We start from the raw sequence: 12,252 nt of genomic DNA on the forward strand, positions 1-12,252 counted from the left end.
TACGAGGTGGCCGAGGGGTTAAGGCGATGGATTGCTAATCCATTGTGCTCTGTACGCATGGGTTCGAATCACATTCTCGTCGTCGTTGGCTTACAACTTGACCAAGTTTTGACATTCATATTTAGCCTATGGCCACACTAGTCTGAAAACGCCCGATCTTGTCTGATCTCAGAAGCTAAGCAGAGTCAGGCCTGGTTAGTACTTGCATGGGAGACTGCCTGGGAATACCAGGTGCAGTTGGTTCCCTTTTATAGGGGGCACTGGAAAATTGTGATTTTAGTGCCCAAAAAAAAAAAAGGAAAAAAGGGCCTTGTAAATGTCTGGTGTGTCACCCAGGTCGGGTGGCATGGTTTAATGTTTTATGTTTTGTAGGTAGACTCTAAAAGAGTTTCATCCAAAAAGAGTTTCATGCACAAGGACCCCCAGGTCCCTCTGCACCACAGCATGTTGTAATTTCTCCCCATTCAAATAATATTCCCTTTTACTGTTTATTTTCCCCCCCCCAAGGTGGATGACCTCACACTTTCCGACATTGTATTCCATCTGCCAAACCTTAGCCCATTCACTTAACCTATCCAAATCTCTTTGCAGCCTCTCTGTCCTCTACACAACCCGCTTTCCCACTAATCTTTGTGTCATGTGCAAATGTTGTTACACTACACTCTGTCCCCTCTTCCAGGTCATCTATGTATATTGTAAACAGTTGTGGTCCCAGCACCGATCCCTGTGACACACCACTAACCACCGATTTCCAACCCGAAAAGGACCCATTTATCCCGACTCTCTGCTTTCGGTTCGCCAGCCAATTCTCTATCCATGCTAATACATTTCCTCTGACTCCGCGTACCTTTATCTTCTGCAGTAACCTTTTGTGTGGCACCTTATCGAATGTCTTTTGAAAATCTAAATACACCAGATCCATCTGTACACCTCCATTCACCATGCTTCTTATATCCTCAAAGAATTCCAGTAAATTAGTTAAACATGATTTCCCCTTCATGAATCCATGCTGCGTCTGCTTGATTGCACTGTTCCTATCTAGATGTCCCGCTATTTCTTCCTTAATGATAGTTTGAAGCATTTTCCCCACTACAGATGTTAAACTAACCGGCCTATAGTTACCTGCCTTTTGTCTGCCCCCTTTTTTTAAACAGAGGCGTTACATTAGCTGCTTTCCAATCCGCTGGTACCTCCCCAGAGTCCAGAAACTTTTGGTAGATTATAACGAAAATCTGGGCCTTGTATTCCTGTGTGGAGTCAGGGCCTGGGCCTTGTGTTCCCGCGTGGATTCGGGGCCTGGGAGACATCAAGTGACATCATCACTGCTGCTGTGTAAAGTCACAGTTGGTAACGTGAATGTTTCTGTAAATAAATAGAAATTTAAAAAAACAAGTTCCCTGTATCTTGCTGATGACTTCTTATTTGCATTTAAAACATTTGCCTCAGAATTTAGTGATGTAGCAAGATTAACAGGAGGGATGCAACACTCTTCCTGTGTTGAGGAGTCTCAGCTACTTTACAATAAACAGGAAAAGGATAGAATGGATACAAGCATGGGGAAAGGGGGGACTGGAGAGGTTGGAATGGGGAGAGGGAGGAATGGAGAGGCTGGGATGGGAGATAGTGGGGTTGGAGAGGCTGGGACGGGAGATAGTAGGGTTGGAGAGGTTGGGATGGGGAAAGGGGGGAATGGAGAGGCTGGGATGGGGAAAGGGGGGAATGGAGAGGCTGGGATGGGAGATAGTGTGGTTGGAGGGGCTGGGATGAGAGATAGTGGGGTTGGAGGGGCTGGGATGAGAGATAGTGGGGTTGGAGGGGCTGGGATGGGAGATAGTGGGGTTGGAGGGGCTGGGATGGGAGATAGTGGGGTTGGAGGGGCTGGGATAGGGAAAAGGGGAAATGGCAAAGCTGGGATGGGGCCCAAGGGCAGACTTGAGGTGAAGGATTTTGGAAGCAGGAAGGGAGGTGAAAAGCCAGAGAGATACTAAGGAGAAAGTCCCAGAGTGCAGGAGCATCGTGCTTGACCAAGCGACTGCTGCAAAAGAAGCGAGTGATTGAAGGGCAAAGATAGAAGAGTGAAGGATGAGGAGAAGGTGTTCGAGCAAGGGACAAAGGACTAGAAAGCGGTAGAGGAGAAGAGGGAGCATGAACTTGTAGGTGAATTTAAAATTGGCCAAATAAGATAAAGTAAACATGGTTGTGGATTGTCGGAGGTGGAGGTGGAAAGGGGTTACCGGGGTGTCCAAGGGATCAGCGCCCGGGCAATTGTTGTTTACAGGATATAGAAAGGATTTGGAGCTGGCACAGGAAGTGAGCTATCCAAGTTTGCAGTAGACACCAAACTACAGGGAGAGGGGTGGGGGGGCTGGGGGGAGGAGTGGGGGGGGGGAAGGGGATGGGAGGGGGAAGGATGTCCAACTATTAGGAAGAGACAATAAGGGACCTGAATCGGTTGGGAAGGTTAAGATTAGAGTAGGTAACAAGGCATATGTCCTGCTAGGCCATCAATGGCACTTTCTACCTTGGAGAAGTCAGTAGCTCCTTAGAACTGAATGGTCCTTTCTCCCTGCTTCCATGGCTGATGACCCCATTCTGACTACCCTTAACACATGTGGAGGAGTGGTACAACAAGACCCATGCAGCTACTAGGCTGGTGATTGAGGGGACCATTGGGGTGTTGAAGGCATCCTTTGATGCCTGGATTGGCTGCGTTGCGTTCAATGGTCTCCAGAAAGATCATTGCCTGCTACAGGGATCACAGCTTTGCAACCAAAGAGAGGGTGGTGTCGGATCCAGAATTATAGGTATGAGAACATGTAGACCACATTCATTGAGAGTAATCCTTGCCAACAGCTGCACGGGGCATCATAGGGAAGAGTGTCTTCTAGTCTTCAGTCTAACTGATTACCACAGCTTGGCCTCCTCCCCTACTTGCCAATAAAGATAATCCCTCAAATCACTACATACCCCATCACATAGATTTATTCCAGAATGTAACATTTTGGGACACAATATAGGAGTAATTTGAGACATGTGTTAATTGTAACATGCTTTGGAGGAACAAGTGACTTTGGACCTGTGGTTCCCAAGGCTCTCCAATAATACAGTTTTCCTCACCTCATGTCTGGGTGTGTTGTAGACTAATCAATAGAGATTGATTGCAATGATCAGTAAGCAACTTCATTATCATTGTAAAATGAGACCACCAGGATGGTAGCAGGCAAACCTTGGTCTTTTCGTCTTACAATTCCTGTTCCTATCACATAGCAACACATCAACTCTGTTAAGTATCGAATAACTCCACGAGGCCAAGTACGGCGAGTTAGTTCAGGCATGACCTTATTTATTCTCAAAGTGAGGATTCAACATGGCTGCCAACATTATATACACAGCTTGCATGTGTCTGCCAGTGACCGTTAGGACTCCGACAGTCACGCCCTCCGGTGGCAGGTAAAACCCAGTTAACATACATAAACTCTTTGCCCCAATATGACTTTGCCAATAATCATTACGCAATGACAGCTCCAAATAAGGACTTCCTTTCCTGTATGCCTGCAATCTCCATGAATAACAAGGCATATTTAACTTTAATACCATAATGGCCAGTACCTTACTCTTTGCTAACACCATGCTTCCCCTTGAAGCCTAAACATGCCTTCCTATCCATTCTGCTAGCGTTTCTTCCAAGGGCCACCAGAGGGCCAAGATGAATCAAAGAATCATAGATCATTTTAACCCACTAAAAATGGGTGGTTTGGATTGGGTGGGATGTTAAAATCTCAAATCTAAACCCAACCTGCCCACTTCTGATTTTAACGGAGGTGGGAAAAGGGCAGACAACCAATCCCCTCGCAGGAGATGGGCTGGTCATTAAAATATTTTGATGAAGCTGTGCGCCTCAGATGTTATCCATCTTCCAGGTTTAACCCTGGCCAGCCTTGGGAAACACAACAGTTCAAGGCCGGCGAAGACAGCTTCGAGGAGAAGGTAAGTGCCCTTACAGCATGGCTTGTGGGTCAGGCAAAGCGAGAGTACTTCCTCGCCCAGCCTCCAATGCTCACCTGCTCCCCACCGCACCCCCCTCTCCCACAATCGCCCGTTTCCCCCCCCACGATTGAACGTATCCTGTGATCACCAAAACTCTCCTACCATCATCGCAGATATCCTGGACAGCCACCACCCCCCCCGACCCCCATCTCTGCTCTCAATCTCTCTCCAACCACCGGCGATCATGCCCCGACCATCCAAACCACATTGTAGCCACCCGACCCCGCACAATCTGTACCCCAGCTGCTGGCTCGGTCCCTACCTGTTCCTGGGCTGTGGCCACTACTGCAACACTCCCCACCTGACAAACAGTCCAGCCTGACACCCACACTTGGAAATCCTGCCTCAGTACACATCGGGGCGACGAAGCGATACAGCGCAGAAGCAGGCCAATCGGCCCATCGTGTCTGTGCCTGCTCTTTTCCCCACAGTACCGCAATTATTTTTCCTTTCAAATATTTATCCAATTCTCTTCTGAATGTTACTATTGAATCTGCTTCCACCACTCTTTCAGGCATTGCATTCCAGATCACAACAACGTGCTGCAGAAACATTTCCTCATGTCGCCTCTAGTTCTTTTGTCAATCACCTTAAATCTGTGTCCTCTGGTTGCTGACGTTTCTGTCACTGGAAACAGTTTCTCCTTATTTACTCTATCAAAACCCTGATGATTTTGAACACCTCTATCTACCTTTATTCCCTAAACCTTCTCTGCTCTATGGAGAACAACCCCAGCTTCGATAGTTTCTGCACGTAACTAAAGTCTTTCATCCAATTTATATTTCCAGTAAACCTCCTCTGCACCCTCTCCAAGGCCCTGACATCCTTCCTAAAGTGTGGTGCCAGAATTGGCCATAAATCTCCAACTGGGTCCTAACTATGTTTTTTAAAGGTTTAGGATAACTTCCTTGTTTTTTTACTCTATGCCTCTATTAATAAAGCCTGTATGCCTTCTTAACAGCCTTCTCAACTTGTTCTGCCACTTTCAAACATTTGTGTACACATTCACCCCCAGGTCTCTCTGTTCCTATACCCCCCCTTTAAAATTGTTCTATTTAAATTGTACCATCTTCAGTTGCTTCATCAATGACCTTCCCTCCATCATAAGGTCAGAAGTGGGATGTTTGCTGATGACTGCACAGTTCCATTCGTAATTCCTCAGATAATGAAGCAGTCCATGCCCACACGCAGCAAGATCTGGACGATATTCACGCTACACAAGTGCCAGGCAATGACTATCTCCAACAAGTGAGAGTCTAACCACCACCCCTTGACATTCCCCAGCATTACCATCGCCGAATCCCCCCACCATCAAAATCCTGGGGGTCACCATTGATCAGAAACCTAACTGGACCAACCACAAATACTGTGGCAACAAGAGTGGGTCAGAGGCTGGGTATCTGTGGCGAGTGTGTCATCTCTGATTCACCAAACTCTTTCCACCAACTACAAAGTCTGGATGAGTGCAGCTCCAACAACACACAAGAAGGTCGGCACTATCCAGGACAAAGCAGCCCGCTTGTTTGGCACCCCATCCACTCCCTCCACCACCAGCACACTATTGTTGCAGTGTGTACCATCTACAAGATGCACTACAGCAACTCGCCAAGGCTTCTTCGCAGCACCTCGCAAACCCACAACACCTACCAACTAGAAGGACAAGGGCAGCAGGTGCATGGGAACACCACCACCTCCAAGTTCCCCTCCAACTTATGCACCATCCTGACTTTGAAGTATATCGCCATTCCTTCATTGTCGCTGGGTCAAAATCCTGGAACTCCCTCCCTAACAGCACTGTGGGAGTACCTTCACCACACGGAATGCTGCGGTTCAAGAAGGCGACGCACCACCACCTTCTCAAGGGCAACTAGGGATGGCCAATAAATGCTGGTCTATCCAGCGACGCTCATCACATGAACGAAAAGCATGTGTCTATCCATTTCACCAATCTATGTCCTCTTGAAATCTATTTGTATCCTCCTCACTGTTTACTACATTTCTGAGTTTCATGCCATCTGCAAATTTCGAAATTGTGTTCTGTATATCCAATCCAAATTATCAACACCAGTCGTTGGGAAACACCACTGTATATCTCCCTCCAGTCTAAAAAAACAGCCATTCACCACCACTCTGATTTCTGTCCTTTAGCCAATTTTGTATCCATGTCTCCACTGTCACTTTAATCCCATGGGCTTCAATTTTGCTAACAAGGAGAGAAACATAGAAAATAGGTGCAGGAGTAGGCCTTTCGGTCCTTCGAGCCTGCACCACCATTCAATAAGATCACTGCTGATCATTCCCTCAGTACCCCTTTCCTGCTTTCTCTCCATACCCCTTGATCCCTTTAGCCAAAAGGGCCCTATCTAACTCCCTCTTGAATATATCCAATGAACTGGCATCAACAACTCTCTGCGGCAGGGAATTCCACAGGTTAACAACTCTGAGTGAAGAAGATTCTCCTCATCTCAATCCTAAATGGCCTACCCCTTATCCTGTGTCCCCTGGTTGTGGACTTCCCCATCATCGGGAACATTCTTCCCGCACCTAACCTGTCCAGTCCCGTCAGAATCTTGCAAATTTCTATGAGATCCCCACTCATCCTTCAAAACTCCAGTGTATAAAGGCCTAGTTGATCCAGTCTCTCCTCATATGTCAGTCCCGCCATCCCAGGAATCAGTCTGGTGAACCTTCACTGCACTTCCTCAATAGCAAGAACGTCCTTCCTCAGATTAAGAGACCAAAACTGAACACAATATTCCAGGTGAGGCCTTACCAAGGTCCAGTACAACTGCGGTAAGACCTCCCTGCTCTGATACTCAAATCCCCTAGCTATGAAGGCCAACATACCATTTGCCTTCTTCACCGCCTGCTGTACCTGCATGCCAATTTTCAATGACTGATGAACCATGACACCCAGGTCTCGTTGCACCTCCACCTTTCCTAATCTGCCGCCATTCAGATAATATTCTGCCTTCATGTTTTTGCCCCCAAAGTGGATAACCTCACATTTATCCACATTATACTGCATCTGCCATGCATTTGCCCACTCACCTAATCTGTCCAAGTCACCCTGCAGCCTTTTAGCGTCCTCCTCTCAGCTCACACCGCCACCCAGTTTAGTGTCATCTGCAAACTTAGAGATATTACACTCAATTCCTTCATCTAAATCATTAATGTATATTGCAAAGAGCTGGGGTCCCAGCACTGAGCCCTGCAGCACCCCACTGGTCACTGCCTGCCATTTTGATAAGGACCCGTTTATCCCGACTCTCTGCTTCCTGTCTGCCAACCAGTTCTCTATCAACATCAGTACATTACCCCCAATACCATGTGCTTTGATTTTGCACACCAATCTCTTGTGCGGAACTTTGTCAAAAGCCTTTTGAAAGTCCAAATACACCACATCCACTGGTTTTCCCTTGTTCACTTTACTAGTTGCATCCTCAAAAATTTCCAGAAGATTTGTCAAGCATGATTTCCTCTTCATAAATCCATACTGACTTGGACCGATCCTGTCACTGCTTTCCAAATGCACTGCTGTTTCATCTTTACTAATTGATTCCAACATTTTCCCCACGACTGATGTCAGGCTAACCGGTCTATAATTACCCGTTTTCTCTCTCTCTCTCTCTCTTTCTTTCTTTTTTTTTTAAAAACAGTGGTGTTACATTAGCCACCCTCCAGTCCATGGGAACTGATCCAGAGTCGGTAGACAGTTGGAAAATGATCACCAATGCATCCACTATTTCTTGGGCCACTTCCTTAAGTACTCTGGAATGCAGACTATCAGGCCCCGGGGATTATCGGCCTTCAATCCCATCAATTTCCCTAACATAATTTCCTGCTTTATAAGGATATCCTTCAGTTCCTCCTTCTCATTAGACCCTCGGTACCCTAGTATTTCTGGAAGGTTATTTGTGTCTTCCTTCGTGAAAGCAGAACCAAAGTATTTATGTAACTGGTCTGCCATTTCTTTGCTCCCCATTATAAATTCACCTGAAGCTGACTGCAAGGGACCTACGTTTGTTTTCACTAATCTTTTTCTCTTCACATATTTATAGAAGCTTTTGCAGTCAATTTTTTATGTTCCCGGCAAGCTTCCTCTCATACTCTATTTTCCCACTCCTAATTAAACCCTTTGTCCTCCTCTGCTGTATTACAAAATTCTCCCAGTCCTCAGGTTTGCTGCTTTTCTGGCCAATTTATATGCCTCTTCCTTGGATTTAATCCTTAATTTCCTTTGTTAGCCACGGTTGAGCCACCTTCCCTGTTTTATTTTTACTCCAGACAGGATGTACAATTGTTGAAGTTCGTCCATGTGATCTTTAAATGTTTGCCATTGCCTATCCACCATCAACTCTAAGTATCACTCGCCAGTCTAATCTAGCCAATTCACGTCTCATATCATTGAAGTTACCTTTCCTCTCAAGTTCAGGATCCTAGTGTCTGAATTAATTGTGTCACTCCATCTTAATAAAGAATTCTACCAGATTATGGTCACTTTTCCACAAGGGGCCTCACACAACAAGGTTGTTAATTAGTACTTTCTCATTACACATCACCCAGTCTAGGATGGCCAGCCCTCTAGTTGGTTCCTCGACATATTGGTCTCGAAAACCATCCCCAATACACTCCAGGAAATCCTCCTCCACCGCATTGCTACCAGTTTGGTTAGCCCAGTCAATATGTAGATTAAAGTCACCCATGATAACTGCTGTAGCTTTATTGCACGCAACCCTAATTTCTTGTTTGATGCTGTCCCCATCCTCGTTACTACTGTTTGCTGGTCTGTACACTACTCCCACTAGTGTTTTCTGCCCTTTGGTATTCCGTAGCTCCACCCATACAGAATCCACATCATCCAAGCTAATGTCCTTTCTTACTATTGCATTAATTTCCTCTTTAACCAGCAATGCCACCCCACCGCCTTTTCCTTTCTGTCTATCCTTCCTAAATGTTGAATACCCCTGGATGTTGAGTTCCCAGCCTTGGTCATCCTGGAGCCATGTCTCCTTGATGCCAATTACATCATATCCCTTAACTGCTATCTGCGCACTTAATTCATCCACCTTATTCCGAATACTCCTCGCATTGAGGCACAGAGCCTTCAGGCTTGTATTTTTAACACCCTTTGCCCCTTTAGGATTTTGCTGTAATGTGGCCCTTTTTGCTTTTTGCCTTATGTTTCTCTGCCCTCCACTTTTACTTTTCTTCTTTCTATGTTTTGCTTCTGCCCCCATTCTACTTCCCTCTGTCTCCCTGCAAAGGTTCCCATCCCCCTGCCATATTAATTTAACTCCTCCCCAACAGCACTAGCAAACACTCCCCCTAGGACATTGGTTCCGGTCCTGCCCAGGTGCAGACCGTCTGGTTTGTAATGGTCCCACCTCCCCCAGAACCGGTTCCAATGTCCCAGAAATTTGAATCCCTCCCTTCTGCACCACTCCTCAAGCCACGTATTCATCGGAGCTATCCTGCGATTCCTACTCTGACTAGCACATGGCACTGGTAGCAATCCTGAGATTACTACTTTTGAGGTCCTACTTTTTAATTTAGCTCCTAGCTCTCTAAATTCATCTTGTAGGACCTCATCCCGTTTTTTTACCTATATCGTTGGTATCTATATGATCTATATGCACCACGACAACTGGCTGTTTACCCTCTCCCTTCAAAATGTCCTGCACCCGCTCTGAGACATCCTTGACCCTTGCACCAGGGAGGCAACATACCATCCTGGAGCCTCGGCTGCAGCCGCAGAAACGTCTACCTATTCCCCTTACAATAGAATCCCGTATCACTATAGCTCTCCCACTCTTTTTCTTGCTCTCCTGTGCAGCAGAGCCACCCACAATGCCATGGACTTAGCTGCTGCTGCCCTCCCCTGATGAATTATCCCCCTCAACAGTACCCAAAGTGGTGTATCTGTTTTGCAGGGGGATGACCGCAGTGGACCCCTGCACTATCTTCCTTCCACTGCTCTTCCTGTTGGTCACCCATCCCCTATCTGGCTGTCTAACCTTTACCTGTGGTAAGACCAACTCACTAAATGTGCTATTCACATCATTCTCAGCATCGTGGATGCTCCAGAGTGAATCAACCCACAGCTCCAGTGTCGCAATGCGGTCTGTCAGGAGCTGCAGCCGTATACACTTCCCGCATAGGTAGTCGTCAGGGACACGGGAAGCGTACCTGACTTCCCACATAGTACAGGAGGAGCATAACACACACACACACACACACACGGTGGGTGGGAGCTGGGTGGCTCGTCATACCATACAATCAGTGATGGACCTAAGCTGGCCATCAGTTCCTGACAACTGGCTCTTGACATCTCTGGGAAGCCTCGTCTTGACTCCTGTGTTCCACTGGTGTGACACTGGGAAAACTGGAGTCCGACATGTGGTGATATCCTGAGAAAAGGTAGTAGTATTGCACTGGCCGGGGGGGGGGGGGGGGGCGGTGGTAGAGGGGTGTGTCTGTGTGTGCGCGTGTGCGTACATGTTTGAGGGCACGAGAGAGAGAGTGAAATTGGAAGCCAGAACCGCAGAGAGTGCGGGGCATTTGCCTGAAACAGGCATTAGACTGATCAGGGCCATGCTGCCAAATTTGGCAAAAACTGGGTGGAGCACCACACAAGAACATAAGAATTAGGAACAGGAGTAGGCCATCTAGCCCCTCGAGCCTGCTCCGCCATTCAACGAGATCATGGCTGATCCGGCCGTGGACTCAGCTCCACTTACCCGCCCACTCCCCATAACCCTTAATTCCCTTATTGGTTAAAAATCCACCTGTGATTTGAATACATTCAATGAGCTAGCGTCAACTGCTTCCTTGGGCTGAGAATTCCACAGATTTACAACCCTCTGGGAGAAGAAATTCCCTCTCAACTCAGTTTTAAATTGGCTCCCCCATATTTTGAGGCTGTGCCCCCTAGTTCTAGTCTCCCTGACCAGTGGAAACAACCTCTCTGCCTCTATCTTGTCTATCCCTTTCATTATTTTAAATGTTTCTATAAGATCACCCCTCATCCTTCTGAACTCCAACAAGTAAAGACCCAGTCTACTCAATCTATCATCATAAGGTAACCCCCTCATCTCCAGAATCAGTCTAGTGAATCATCTCTGTACCCCCTCCAAAGCTAGTATATCCTTCCTTAAGTAAGGTGACCAAAATTGCACGCAGTACTCCAGGTGCAGCCTCACCAATACCCTATACAGTTGCAGCGGGACTTCTCTACTTTTGTACTCCATCCCTCTCGCAATGAAGGCCAACATTCCATTTGCCTTCCTGATTACCTGCTGCACCTGCAAACTAACTTTTTGGGATTCATGCACAAGGAACCAATGGTAGAGCAGTGGAGGCGTGTCCTGCACAGTAGGAGCTGTGAGCAGTGAGGGAAGCAGCCAGCAACTTGAGCTCCTGCCTGGAGAGCCCTGAGACCAGCCCAGGAAGAGAAGGAAGGAAGGGGCTTCACTATAACTTCACCCAGAGGGAGAGGAGGAGAAAGCAGAAAACATTTCAACAACTTTACCATTTCTGCAGGGAGTTGGAGAGAGGGGGAAAAACCACAACAACCATCCAGTGTGGAAGGAGGGAGACTCTACTATCTCTACAGGTGGGTGTGGGTGCATTTCCCCAAACAGACTTTGTTGTATCGGTGGGGGGAGGAAAGAAGACCACTGAGGGCCGGAACATCGCGGGGGGTGTGTGTGTGTGTGGTAGTGTGCGTGGGGGCCGTGCTTACAACTGGGCCCCCCCCACAATTGGAACCCCCCCCACCCCCCCCCACATTTGCCTAGCCTGGGATAGCTGGAGCTACCAGGCTGAAGATTGTCATAAATCACCCTATTAAGGATCGTTAGGAGTGCCTGGTGGCTCCAGCTACCCCAGGTGAAGACATCTTCTCCCCCCACCTGAAGACCACCCCAAAGACTTTTGTGTTTTGCCATCTGGGGAGTGCACCCACCCACAGCTGCGAGGGGAGACCTGCCCTCGCAGCCCCCCCCCCTTCCCACCCCCCCTCTCTCTTTCTCCGTTACTCTCTGTTTCTCCCCTCTCTCTCTGAGAGCCCTTTTCTTCCGAAATTTTAAAAAAAAACCAATTAAGACAACTGAGCAGAGGGAGCAAGGCCTCTCCCCAATTGTCAACGAGGGGAGAGGTGCCTCGTTAAGGGCTCCTCTGCTCAGTTAACATACGAGGCCATTA

The 12,252-nt window shown here is 47.4% G+C and overlaps 1 non-coding gene and 1 pseudogene across 1 annotated transcript; both read left to right on the forward strand.

The window, feature by feature from the left end:
• On the forward strand, positions 1 to 82 carry trnas-gcu (transfer RNA serine (anticodon GCU)). The gene has a single exon. It is a non-coding gene; the product is annotated as a tRNA-Ser (tRNA).
• A 42-nt stretch (positions 83 to 124) lies between these two features.
• LOC139226114 (5S ribosomal RNA) lies at positions 125 to 243 on the forward strand (annotated as a pseudogene).
• Positions 244 to 12,252: the final 12,009 nt, after the last annotated feature.

Source organism: Pristiophorus japonicus, chromosome 15, assembly GCF_044704955.1.
Source record: "Pristiophorus japonicus isolate sPriJap1 chromosome 15, sPriJap1.hap1, whole genome shotgun sequence".
NCBI classification, from domain to species: domain Eukaryota; kingdom Metazoa; phylum Chordata; class Chondrichthyes; family Pristiophoridae; genus Pristiophorus; species Pristiophorus japonicus.